The sequence below is a fragment of the Lingula anatina genome, chromosome 4, assembly GCF_051362555.1.
Source record: "Lingula anatina isolate TDL-2025a chromosome 4, LinAna3.0, whole genome shotgun sequence".
Lineage (NCBI taxonomy): Eukaryota > Metazoa > Brachiopoda > Lingulata > Lingulida > Lingulidae > Lingula > Lingula anatina.
Genome location: NC_141770.1, coordinates 941,393 through 954,005, shown reverse-complemented (window position 1 = coordinate 954,005; position 12,613 = coordinate 941,393). Strand labels below are relative to the sequence as shown.

General features: G+C 35.8%; 1 long non-coding RNA gene across 1 annotated transcript; it reads right to left on the bottom strand.

Moving 5' to 3' along the window:
• Positions 1-7,069: 7,069 nt before the first annotated feature.
• LOC147762011 (uncharacterized) lies at positions 7,070-8,164 on the bottom strand. Its single transcript, XR_015333726.1, has 2 exons — positions 8,004-8,164; positions 7,070-7,652 (listed from the first exon to the last, which is right to left on the bottom strand). It is a non-coding gene; the product is annotated as an uncharacterized LOC147762011 (long non-coding RNA).
• Positions 8,165-12,613: the final 4,449 nt, after the last annotated feature.

The window sequence follows — 12,613 nt, the reverse complement described above, 5'->3', positions numbered from 1 at the left end:
AAGTAAACGTAAACACAGCTGTTGACATTCTGTGTGATATACTGTATGTCTTGCAAGCAGAAAATAATTTTGAAAAGGCAACCAAACTGATGGAATGGACATTGTGAAAAAAGCCAAAGTAGAAAAATATAAGCTATTGAATGTACAACATTGGTCTAAAAAAAAAAAAAAAAAAAAAAAAAAAAAAACGTGGACCATCTCCCCCAAGTTGTTAAAGAAGAATGGGACAATATCCCACAAAACAGAACGGTTACCCGTGTTGAAGGCTTGTCGCGCCATCTACAGGGGACAATTGCAGTACGCGGTAGCCGCACTCGCTATTAGGCACGTGACCTTTAACGAGCACACCCTAATGCTAATTGTGTATTTGGTGACAATTGGTGGCGTCTTTTCAATTTAATAGACATTTCTTAACATCTGTAAAAATCACAGTGAAACATTGGGTTTGAGGGGTACCTGTTATAAATTTGACTAAATGGCATAAAATTTACATATTTTCACCACTATTTTGTATTTTCTGAACCATTAATCATGTTAGAAATGGTATCTGGAATAAAAGGCACCGTTTATAACAATTTACACCTGTGATGTGATCATTTGTAAATATAAGTACATGGAAATGAGGGTGGGACAACCTTTTTTGACCAATGTTGTATTCAGGCATACAAATTTAAATGCAGATCTCCAAGCATATAAAATAAGTATAAATAAATTCAAGAAAATTTGTGAGCATGCTCAAATGCAATTTAAAATCAAGACAACGGAGGACCTGTTTAAAGACCCTAGTTCCCCAAATGAAATTTGGGATCGGCTCAAAGAGTATACTTTTTCAAAAGCAGGGGGAAATAGCATATCAGCAGACACTGTCTTTATTAGAAATAGCTAAGCACCCTATTGATCCCTAGTTCAAAAATGAAGCTAAACGGCTCATTGATAATCTGGAAACGTTTTAAAATGAAGAAATTGATAATTTAGAAGGCGAAATAAAAAATGAAGAAACAATTGCTGCAATGAAGAAAATGAAAAATAACAAATCGGGAGGACCTAATGGCTTAGTGGTCGAAATGTTAAAAAATAGTGACATCCTAGTCCCCTGTTTATGTTCATTATATAACCAAGTTATGCAAACTGGGGTATTCCCGGTAAAATGGGGACAAGCTATTAGATGCCCAGTCTATAAAAAAGGTGACAAAAATGATCCAAATAATTACAGAGGTATTTCTCGAAGTAAACGTAGTGGGGAAAATATTATCAAAAGTCCTCATTGAAGGGTAATAAAATGGGCAGAAGGTACAAGTAAGTTTTGTGAAGAACAAAGTGGGTTTAGGGAAGGCTATAGTACAACAGATAATTGCTTCACATTGCAAGCCCTAATACAGAAATATCTTACAAAACAGAGGGAAAGATGCTATTATATTTTCATCAACTTCGCTAAAGCCTTTGATTGCATTGACCATACATTATTAATATATGTCTTACTAAAAACAAGGTTAATACAAAGATAGTCAAAATAATTCAATCTATGTATAAACAATTGAAGTCAAGTATACAGATGAAAGATTGCACCATAGGCACTAAACAAGGCTGCATGTTAAGTCCATTTATGTTTTCTGTATTTCTAAATTAATTTGTATATATGTTAAGAGATGATGAAAGCTGTAAAGGCATTTTCGTAAATGAAGATGCACCAAACATCTCACATTTGCTCTTTGCAAACGATGCAGTAGAAATAAGTAACACGGTTGGTAGCTTGCAAAAACTTGTAGTACCTGTAAATGTATTTATTGTCGTTTAACGGGTCAACGATGACGTGTCTTAGGAGAAAGGTCATTAGGAGGTACAGGGGGCGCTGTATTCAAAAAGTGAACAGATCACGTGAGGAAGGGAAACGATCATTCGAAGTCGAGCTACGCTACTGTACAGACATTCCAGTTTTCCTAAGCTTGAATTTCATATTTCAAACGTCTAGTATGCCAAAGGGTAGGAAATCACAAAGGATAGAGAAAGTGTTTGAGTCAGATTCTGAACATACTGAGAAAGAAATTGAGAGGCCTGAGGTGAGCGAACCTGAGTTGATACAGTCGGAGGGTGTGGCATCAAACAAAGAGGCTAAAAACTACTCGACCGAGGAGAGCGGAGAGTTTGAAAATGAAGGGAGTGGCCAAGAAATGGCCACCAGGTGAAGTTGGCTCAAATCTTGCTGATACTTTCAATTTGTTTAAATCCTATATGGATCAAAAGTTTAAAGGATTAAAAAGAGAACTGTCCGAGAAAAATATAGCAGAAAACAAAAAATTGAGGTCATCCCATTGAATTCAAGTTCAAAGGAAACAGAAAGCAATTTGAATTTAACACTGAAGTACTTGAAAACCTTGAGATTGCAGAGAGTTACTTTAAGAAAGGGGAAGTGAAGTCTGGAAGACAGTTACTGAAAAGGTCCGTAGATCAAATTAAGAAACGTAACAAGCTTATAAGATTGGCGGACAAATCGGATGCTGGTTGGGAAGCTGTGGAAGAATATCAATCCGATGATCTTGCAGATGATAGTGAAGACGAAAAGAAAATTCGTTCAGCCCAGATAAGAGCAAATAGAAAATTGCGCCAGAAAAAACAGAAACGCAACAATGTCGGTCAACGTAGGTCTGGTGTTTATAATAGCTATTCCAATATGCCTGCTCAATATACAGCCTCAGCCAATTTTTCAGGTTCAGGGCCATTCAAAAGGCTTTTTCGAGCCAAAAGAAGTCAACCGTCCAAGTATGACCAGTGTTTTGGATGTGGGCAATACGGTCACTGGCGAGCAGAATGCTCCAAATTTAACCAGCAAAAGCAGTCATACTTTCAAAACAGCACGGAACCGAACCCAAGCTACTACAGCTACGCACAGGTCGGCAGTCAATAAGACAGATACAACTCTAAAAGATAAGTATAATAGCGACAATGTGAAAGGTAGATTGAAGAAATCGGGTTTCGTAGTGAACAATGAAAAGAGTATATGGAGACCAGTTCAAGAGATTGATTGGTTAGGTATTCATTGGAATTTGATACAGGGTACGATATCAATCACAGAAAAAAGGGTTTCAGAATTGAAAAATGATATTAGAAAACTGATGCAAAATATTAATATGACATTGGCACGTGAATTGGCTCGAATTACAGGAAAAATTATATTAATGTCAACAGTTATTGGAGATATTAGTAGATTAATGACAAGAAATATGTATCACGCAATCAATGATAGAAACAGTTGGGACGAATGCAAAAATTTTCGTTCAAATACAGAAATTCTGAATGAGTTACATTTTTGGTTGTCAAACATTCATTGTCTAAATAAAAGACATTTATTCTTAAATGAAATACCCAAAATCTTGGGATTTTCAGATGCTAGTGATTATGCATGTGGTGCCTATTTGGTACGTTGTCAATCTGACATTTGTCACAAAATGTGGTCAGATGAAGAAAAGGAGAAAAGTTCCACATGGAGGGAGTTGAAGGCAATTGCAATTGCATTACAAGCTTTTATTAAAGTTATAAAAAGAAGTAAAATAGGTTGGTACACAGATAATCAAAATGTCGTGAGGATTGTACAGGCAGGATCTATGAAACGTGATCTACAAAATTTAGCTTTACAAATATATCATTTATGTACATGTCATGAAATCAGCTTGACAGTAAACTGGATACCTAGATCAAAAAATGAAAAAGCAGATTATATCAGCAAATTGGTAGACATAGACGACTGGGAGGTAGAATCTTCTTTTTTCGAATTTTTGGATAAAAAATGGGGACCTCACACTGTAGATAGATTTGCGAATTTTGAAAATACAAAGACAAACCGTTTTAATTCAAGATTTTGGAATCCAAATACAGAGGCAACAGACGCATTTTTACAAAATTGGCAGCATGAGAATAATTGGATAGTTCCACCTGTAGGTTTGGTACAAAAGGCGATAAACCATTTATTAAATTGTAAAGCAAAAGGCACTTTAGTCGTTCCAAGTTGGAAGTCGGCTGCATTTTGGCCAATGATATTTGACAGAGATATGAAGTGGAAAATTTACATAAAAGATGTTCTTATTTTCGATAACAAGGGTATTTTTAAGAAGGGGAAAAATAAGCAATCTTACATAGGGTCGCAGAAATTTAAGGATAAAGTTTTGGCAGTCAGGATTGATGGGGAGACAGGATTTTAATACAAGAATATTTTCTAAAAAGGAAGGTTATATTTCAAAGGCGTGATGGGATGGTGTATTTTTATGAAGGTTGCCAGTCAGGATTGACACTGCAACAAACATTATACAGAATTAAAATTTATATGTAGAAGGTGTGATGGAATGACGGTGTATTTTTATGAAGGTTGCAAGTCAGGATTGACACTGCAACAAATATTACACAGAAATAAAATATATATATTTGAAAGTTTTATGGCATGTTGGTGTATTTTTATGAAGGTTGCCAGTCAGGATTGACAATGCAACAAATGTTAAAAAGAATTGAAATATATATTTGAAAGTTGTTACGGCATGAAGATGTATTTTATATAAATTGACTGTCAGGATTGACACTGCGACAAATGGTATACAAAACTGAAATTTATATTGGGAAAAAACATGATGGAATGAAGGTATAATTTAGGAAGGTTACTAGTCAGGATTGACACTGCAACAAAAGTTATACAGAGTTGAAATTTATAATTGAAAAGCGTTATGGGATGAAGGTATATTTTATAAAGGTTTATAGTCCGGATTAAAGGCCCATACGTGCTCAGATTTTAACGAAAAGTTCGCTGATTTTCCTCATTAAAATAGTTTGGTGGTGTTCAAATATACCTAACTTACATGTCTGCTCACAACAAACTCATAAATTTCTTCCCTATGATGTTTTTGAGCGCTTTTTTATACCGCTATTTGAGACTTCCTCACTTGTCAGTCAAAGATAATTTAAATATTGCGCGCGCTTTGCATCTATATCCGGAACCTGGATGTAAACACTGAGCCGTAAATACGCACGTGTTTCAATATGGCATCGACGAGATCGACATTGCTGTGTACTTAACGGTCGTTTCCTTCAAATGTACGTGGACTGCAACATTTTAACCGATATTCTTTAATGAAAAAGGTAACAGGCATTTGTGAGAGTAATTTTTGAAGCACAAAATCGCACACAATCAGTTTACGTGGTCGAGGTGACATGTGCAACTTTGAAGTAAGACTGGGGTGCGAGTGAGGTTCTTACTTCGATAGTCACGAGGCTTACTTTGCTGAATCTTCATATTGTTTACGTAGACACATCTAAGTGATAGGTTTGACTTTGTGGTTCAAAATCTGATCTTTATAAATAAAGTTGTATGTAAGCACTAAACTCAGCGATTGAAGAATACGTAAACACAACTGACCGTGTGCGGTACCTATCTCAGTTTTTACAGAACAGAGAGCCGAAGTGGCAGTGGAGAATTTGAGGAGAAGAAAGGAAACCTTCAGAGTAAGTTCGTGCTTTATCAATTCTATTTGAGTAGTTCTATTCTGTACATGATGACAGGGCCGTAGCCTGAGCAAAATGCCGGGGGGGGGGGGGGGGGGCAGTAAGCGGACACGAGGGGGCGAACCCCCCGAGGGAGAAGGGTGGGGGTGTCCCCCTCCCACGATGTGGCCAATTTTTTAAAATCTGTATGTATAATACTGCATTCTGGTGAATTTTAACTGTTATTTATTGCTCAATCAGAAGTCAGAAATTGCAATTATTTTTTTGCACCTCAAACAAAGCACAGACAAAGCTGCCCCCCTGCCCCCCCCCCCCCCCCCCCCCCCCCGGAGCCTACGGCCCTGGATGATGCAGTGTTAGCTGGCACGCTTTATAAAAAAACGAAGCTCAGTAAATAACTTTTTCTTATATCTAAATGATGAGATCAAAGACTTATCAAATGAGTAGCCCTTGTTTTATAATAAAGTGAAAGAAAGTAACTAACTATTCTCATGATTTGCTATACTTCATGATATATGTACAGGGGCGGATCCAGGATTATGTGAAAGGGGGGGGCATGGATGGAAAGCCCCCCCCCCCCCCCCCCCCGAAACCCCCTTCAATTCTGCCTCTGATGTATTTGCTTTTTCTCCAGATGGCAAAGCAAAGGGAGTGTAGGTGAGCTGTCATGAAAACCATCTAGCCAATGTGTTGAACACCAGGCTGCTAGCCAGGGGGATAACATCCTGAACCAAGCAGCAACACCCCAAACTGTTTATCTACAGGAGTCAGAGAAAATATGCTATGGTATTCAACAGTGCACAACACTCCTACCTCCTAGTTTTATGAACCTCTTACCTCAATACCTGAAATGACAAAAAGTATTTATGCTCAACAACTTTATAGCATGAAGGGGTTTGGGTTACTGGCCATTTTCTGGCTAACCTTTAACATTTTGGTGTGCTGATTTTGAATGAAGGCATCCTCAGTCTGGTCCACTTATACTGCTGAAACCTGCTGCATTTTATGATGGACCCTGTGAAGGTAAATGGACATACTGCCTATAGACAGGGGCAGGGAACAGAAAAGTATTCCTCTTTTCGGGCAGTATGTGGAGTTTTTCCAGAAACACTTGGGTGATCAGAAGTGACTCGGTTGTTAGTAATTGTTGTAAGATATACAAATGATAGTGTTTTATTCATCTTCTTTTCCTTGATAGCAACCATTTTGCAGTAAAACCTTTCAAATGGTCAATTGAAATTGAAGAAAACTAATTTGTTTCAGCAGCTGAGAATTTTGAGGAACTTCTAAGAGATGCATTTTCCTTTATTTTTAATTGTATTTTATGTATATTAGCTGAAAAAATATCATCATCATCTTTATTATTATTATAAAGAGGTATTGAAATTAAAATACTATTTTCGTGGATAAATTGCTGCTCTTGGTCTTTATTCTTATAACGAAAATTATATTACAATTGTTACGGAATGAAACTTGTGGGCCACATACCCACAGTACGTAATTTTCCATCCATGCCAAGCATGCAAAGACAAGGCTATTGAATGTTAACACAACATATTACACATTAGCAATGTTGATTAGGCAGCAATCTTTTCAACAGAGCTTCCCATTTTCGGTCAGATATTCTCCCCTACCATTACAATACCACATAACTAGCAGGTCTGCTTCTTATATTTAAATAATGTGTAATAGAGTAAACATGTAAAGAAACTGTCCTAGCAGACCACATTCTGCGCCACGACATGCACCAAAAATTGCCAGTAAGTGCAACATTTCAAATGGTACTATAAATCACACTACACTCGGTAGTATGTGAGAGAAACTAGTCTTATAAAACAATTTTTGAAACTCGTGTCCTAGTGTGCAGTGCCCAACAGCCTGTCCATTTTCAGGTCAGAACAATAGCAGTCTGACAGTACACAATGTATGTGGGAAAATAATTCTTTAAAATCTTGAAACTTTCTTGTACCAACTGCTCTGTTGCAGGTGGGGGAACAGGTGCTATGTGGTTTGAAATCCTTTCTCCAACATAGTTCGTCTCATCGCCACCCTGTCATTTATTATCTTCTTCAGTGCATTGTTTAGAATAGCTTGAACATTGGTATAAGTCTTGTGCTCTTTCTCAGGGTAAACTGACCAGCACCCACTTTTAACTATAAGCTCTGTGGTATCTGGAAATGCAATACAATATACAATGCAATTTATATTTCATAACATCATGTCACTGTGCACACAAGTAAGTTTTATGCTAGTACAATAATTAGTGCAGGTGATCAAAATTATATAAAAAGTTTATTTTACCACAGTACGTCAAAGGCTGGGGTTTTAGCTGTAAAATTTTCAAAAAAAATCCAAGCTATAATATATTTTTCTGATAACAATAAAACATTGATAAAACAATATTACAGTTATTATTCCATGATACACCATCTTAACTACCTTTCTGATTCCTTTTTGTCCTTTTTTCCTTTTTTTAGAAAAAAAATGCCTTTATTCAAATAAAATAGAAATTGTATCACCACCTTGTTGTGCCATCTATATTAGTCTGAACAGCTCCCTCCTTGTTTACATCATGGTCCAGAGCGGCTAGTCTGTTCCTTACTCTATTAATTGGAGGTGTGTTTAACTGCACCGCTTGGCACAATACATCGGGTGTTGATGGGATGACTCAAGTTCCACTATTATACTTCTGTGGAATAGAATTAAAAGAATCATGCAACATAACCCTGATAATAAAAACATTTTGACCAATGAGGAATAAAGAATAATATATATATTTTTTTAATTAATTTATTTATGTAACCACTGTTGAAATAAAAATGAAAAAATATGAATAAAATAAATAATTCAAAATGAGATGTCCAGAATAAAAAGAAATACATAAAATTTACACAGCGTATAAAGAAGACAGTTATAAATTTATTATAATTTTATTAAAAGGAAAAAAACTTACAATTCTGAATCACTGGTGTATTTGGATGTTGATGGAAAAACTGCGGTTGATGCTTCTGCCTCACTTGTGCCATATCTAATTAAAAGTAATATATATATAAATATATGCTATTCATTATAGAAAGCCTACAGACAAAAGATCTGACTATCACAGTCACACTGGCTGAGATATCAACAATGCTGTGTCCCTTTCAGGAAAAAGGGAAAGCATTTAACAGTGACTCTCACTATAATTAAGCATTATTTCATATAACACGGACTAATCAGTTGGTTTTCAAATGGTTGACTTTCACTGAGTCGTAGCACAGAGACTCACTAACACTGAAACAAAGCTGACAATGAAGCAGCTCGGGAGCAAAAGTACAGGGCATACGTATTCAGCTGGGACACTCGCAGTCTCTGAGACGGCATTTGATCTCACTCGAATTTTCCCTAAGGCTATTTGCACAAGGATCATCTGTAGAGAAAATCCATGTGTTTTTCAATCGTATTAAAACCTAAAACCTCTCAAAAAGCTAAGTTTCAACTTCCATGCACCCATTTCATGTCCCACATGATCAATATTAACTTACCGATTCAATGAGGAACAGGGCCACTGCCTCGACTGTTTTTGCATTTATCCGCTGTTTGACCTCTCTCCGCCTCCAAAATTCTTTTCCGACTGTCACCCTCTCGCTGCATCTTCTCTTATCCAACTTTTCTTCTCCTTTTCTTCGCTGAATCGGCTAACAAGTTCTTGTTTACAAACCAGTTTACGCTCCCCCTTGTCCGCCATGATAACTTTGCGGTCATGTGACACATATTTAAATGAGAGATACGTAACACTTCGAGGCGGATCCTAGCTGATTTGCATATTGGATATTCGTACGAATTTTAGAAAAAAGCACTTTTCATACCTATTTATTTACAGATCCATCGGCTTTTAGGCTTTATTTTCCATTGTCGTGGGCATTATTTGTTACGATTAATATGCTGAGGCCGTTAGTTTGAACACTTTATTGTGAAAACACTGATATTTCGGCTGAGGACGTATGTGCCTTTAACACTGCAACAATTGTTATACAGAATTGAAAAGTTCAATTGAAAAGTATGATGAGATAAAGGTGAATTATGATATAGTTTTGCTAGTCAGGATTGACGATGCAACAAATGTTATACAACATTAAATGAAATTCATATATTTGAAAGGTCTGGTGGCATGAAGGTGTGTTATTGTGAAAGTTGATAATCAGGATGGACAGTGCACAAAATGTTTATACATAATCGTATTGATTTATTTTGTTTCATGATTGTCAAATACAATATTAGCTGGTAAAAGTACAAACAAAGCTATGGTACAGGTATATAGAATTTGCCAAGTTGGCACAGCAATTAAAAAAAAAGGCAATGAAAGCATTTTTAATTGTTTACTCTTAACGATGTTTAAGAGTTAATGGATAATTCAGTCTTTTTTGTTAAAAGAGATTGTCTGGATTGGCTTTTGAAAACAGTATAATGCATGAAAAGAACATTTGAAATGTTTTTAAAATGGGCTTTTATATTAGTAAACATAAACTGGTGTGTTTTCATCAAAATACTTTATTTGTATTTACAGGTATTCCAATCTGGAGTTTGGATGGAATTAAAGGATTTCAATAATGCAACTTTACGAAGATTGGGTAAAGAGTTACCAAGTGAAAAAGTATACTTATATATTTCAAAAGTGGAAGAATTGGGCAGGGAAATTTACAGAGGTTAACATATTCCCGGCATCCACAAGTCACATTGCACTATATATGTTAAGTTTAATTCAACAAGAGAGTAAACCAGGAGCAATACAGGATGTGAAATATGCCTTAAAATGGGTTCATGATATTGCTGGAATAACACGAAATCCTTGCGATAACGCTTTGATCAGTAATATTGTGGAAGCAGCAAAAAGACTGTCATGTAACAGAACAATAAAAAAGGAAATAGTAACCAGTGACATGCTTAATAAACGTGTTAATAGATTTGCAAAACCTAACGCCAGTTTGCCCGATTTGAGAGATGTCTGTATATGTTTATTATCATTTTCAAGATTTTTAAGATATAGCGAGGTATCCTCAATTAGAAGAACAGATATTATATTCAAAAATTCATATTTTGAAGTTTTTATAGAAAAAAGCAAAACTGATATATACAGAGATGGCTCTAATGTTTTAATAGCCAGAACAGGTAAGACTTCATGCCCATATGTTTTCTTACAAAGATATCTAAGAGCCGCAGACAAAGAAGAAGATTCAGAGAAGTATATTTTCAGATCGGTCAAGTATTTAAAGAAATCAGGAAAACATGTTTTAAGGGATACTGGAAAAATTGTCGTATACACGTATGAGAGAAACGGTTTTACAAAAATTTGAAGAATTGGGTTTTGATAAAAGTAAATTTGGACTACGTAGTCTACGAGCAGGTGGCGCATCAGCTGCAGCAAATTGCGGGATAAAAGAACGATTATTCAAAAAACATGGTCGCTGGAAATCGGATAAAGCGAAAGACGGTTATATTAAAGACAATATATTGCAAAGAATGAGTGTATCTTTAAACTTGGGTATTTGATATGCATTTACATTTTGTTTGTCGATATTGTAGGACAATGTGAATCCAGAGTGGATGTGGATTAATAAATTATGTACGTATATAAGTAGATGGAATTGTATTTGTTTTTTCTTTTTTAGGATAAAGTAATGATACACAGAGGAGGCCCGTTCTTTGTGGTCGAAGCAGGCAGAGGCACATCGACTCATTCCTATTTATAAATAAATGATTTGGTGTTTGAAGATGAAGTGGTTTTATTCGTTGAGAGTTATTAGACGATAAATAATTTATATACGTTTAAGCGTAAGCGAATTAGAATATAAATGTATTTATTGTCGTTTAACGGGTCAACAATGACGTGTCTTAGGAGAAAGGTCATTAGGAGGTACAGGGGGCGCTGTATTCAAAAGGTGAACAGATCACGTGAGGAAGGGAAACGATCATTCGAAGTCGAGCTACGCTACTGTACAGACATTCCAGTTTATTCCAAATAAAAGTTTTTGTATAAAAACATTTGTATAAAGATGGGCTTTGATTATGCGTTATAAAATTATCAGATTCATGTAAGTACGAACTGTACCGGAATTGGAATTAGGCTATGCGGGAAATGTAACTGGTGACGGAGCAAAAGTTTGTATGTAATATTGTATCGTCTGCACACAGGCAGAGGCACATCGACTCAATGATTTGGTGTTTGAAGATGAAGTGGTTTTATTCGTTGAGAGTTATTAGACGATAAATAATTTATATACGTTTAAGCGTAAGCGAATTAAAATATAAAACTAGAAAACTTCTGTAAAAAATATGGCATGATGATCAACATAGATAAAACAAAAACCATCGTATTCAGACGAGGTGGTAATTTAAATAAACATGAAAAATGGTTCCTAAATAATAAGGAGGTAGAAATTGCTAGCCATTATAAGTACCTAGGGCTGATATTCTCAGCTTTTTTGTCCTGGAGCAAAGGTAAGAGTACCCTAGCACAGCAAGGAGAAAAAGCCATGAATATTCTGATATACTTTATTAGAAAATTTGACGTGCCTTTGACTCAGTCGCTATAATTCTTTGATCATGTTGTTGTACCAACTCTGTGCTGAAATTTGGGGCTTCGAGAAATGTGAACAAATAGAAATAGTTCAACATAAATTCTGTAAAAAATTATTAGGGCTGAGTTCAAGGACTTCAAATGTCGTGGTTCTCGGAGAAACTGGTAGATTACCAATGTATCCAGTTTACACTATACGATGCATTAAGTATTGGATGGAATTGATTAGGATGGAACGAGAGAGGTACCCCAGAGCTTGCAATAATATGTTGCATACCCTAGATGAACATGGAAGGATTAACTGGGTGACTAAAGTGAAACAAATAATTTACATGTATATGTATGGTTTTGGTTATGCACAGATAGCACAAAATGTGGGTGATATAAATACCTTTGTAAGCCAGTTTTTACTTAGGCTGAAGGACTTTGCTAGACAAAATTGGGTTGAAAGCATACAAAATAGCCCAAAACTTTGTGAAAACTATGCATTGTTTAAGAGTTTATCGCGAGACTCACGTCCAATGTGGTTATTTTTAACTTAGCGTTTTTTCCGGAGCTGTTTCGATAAATTTCGCA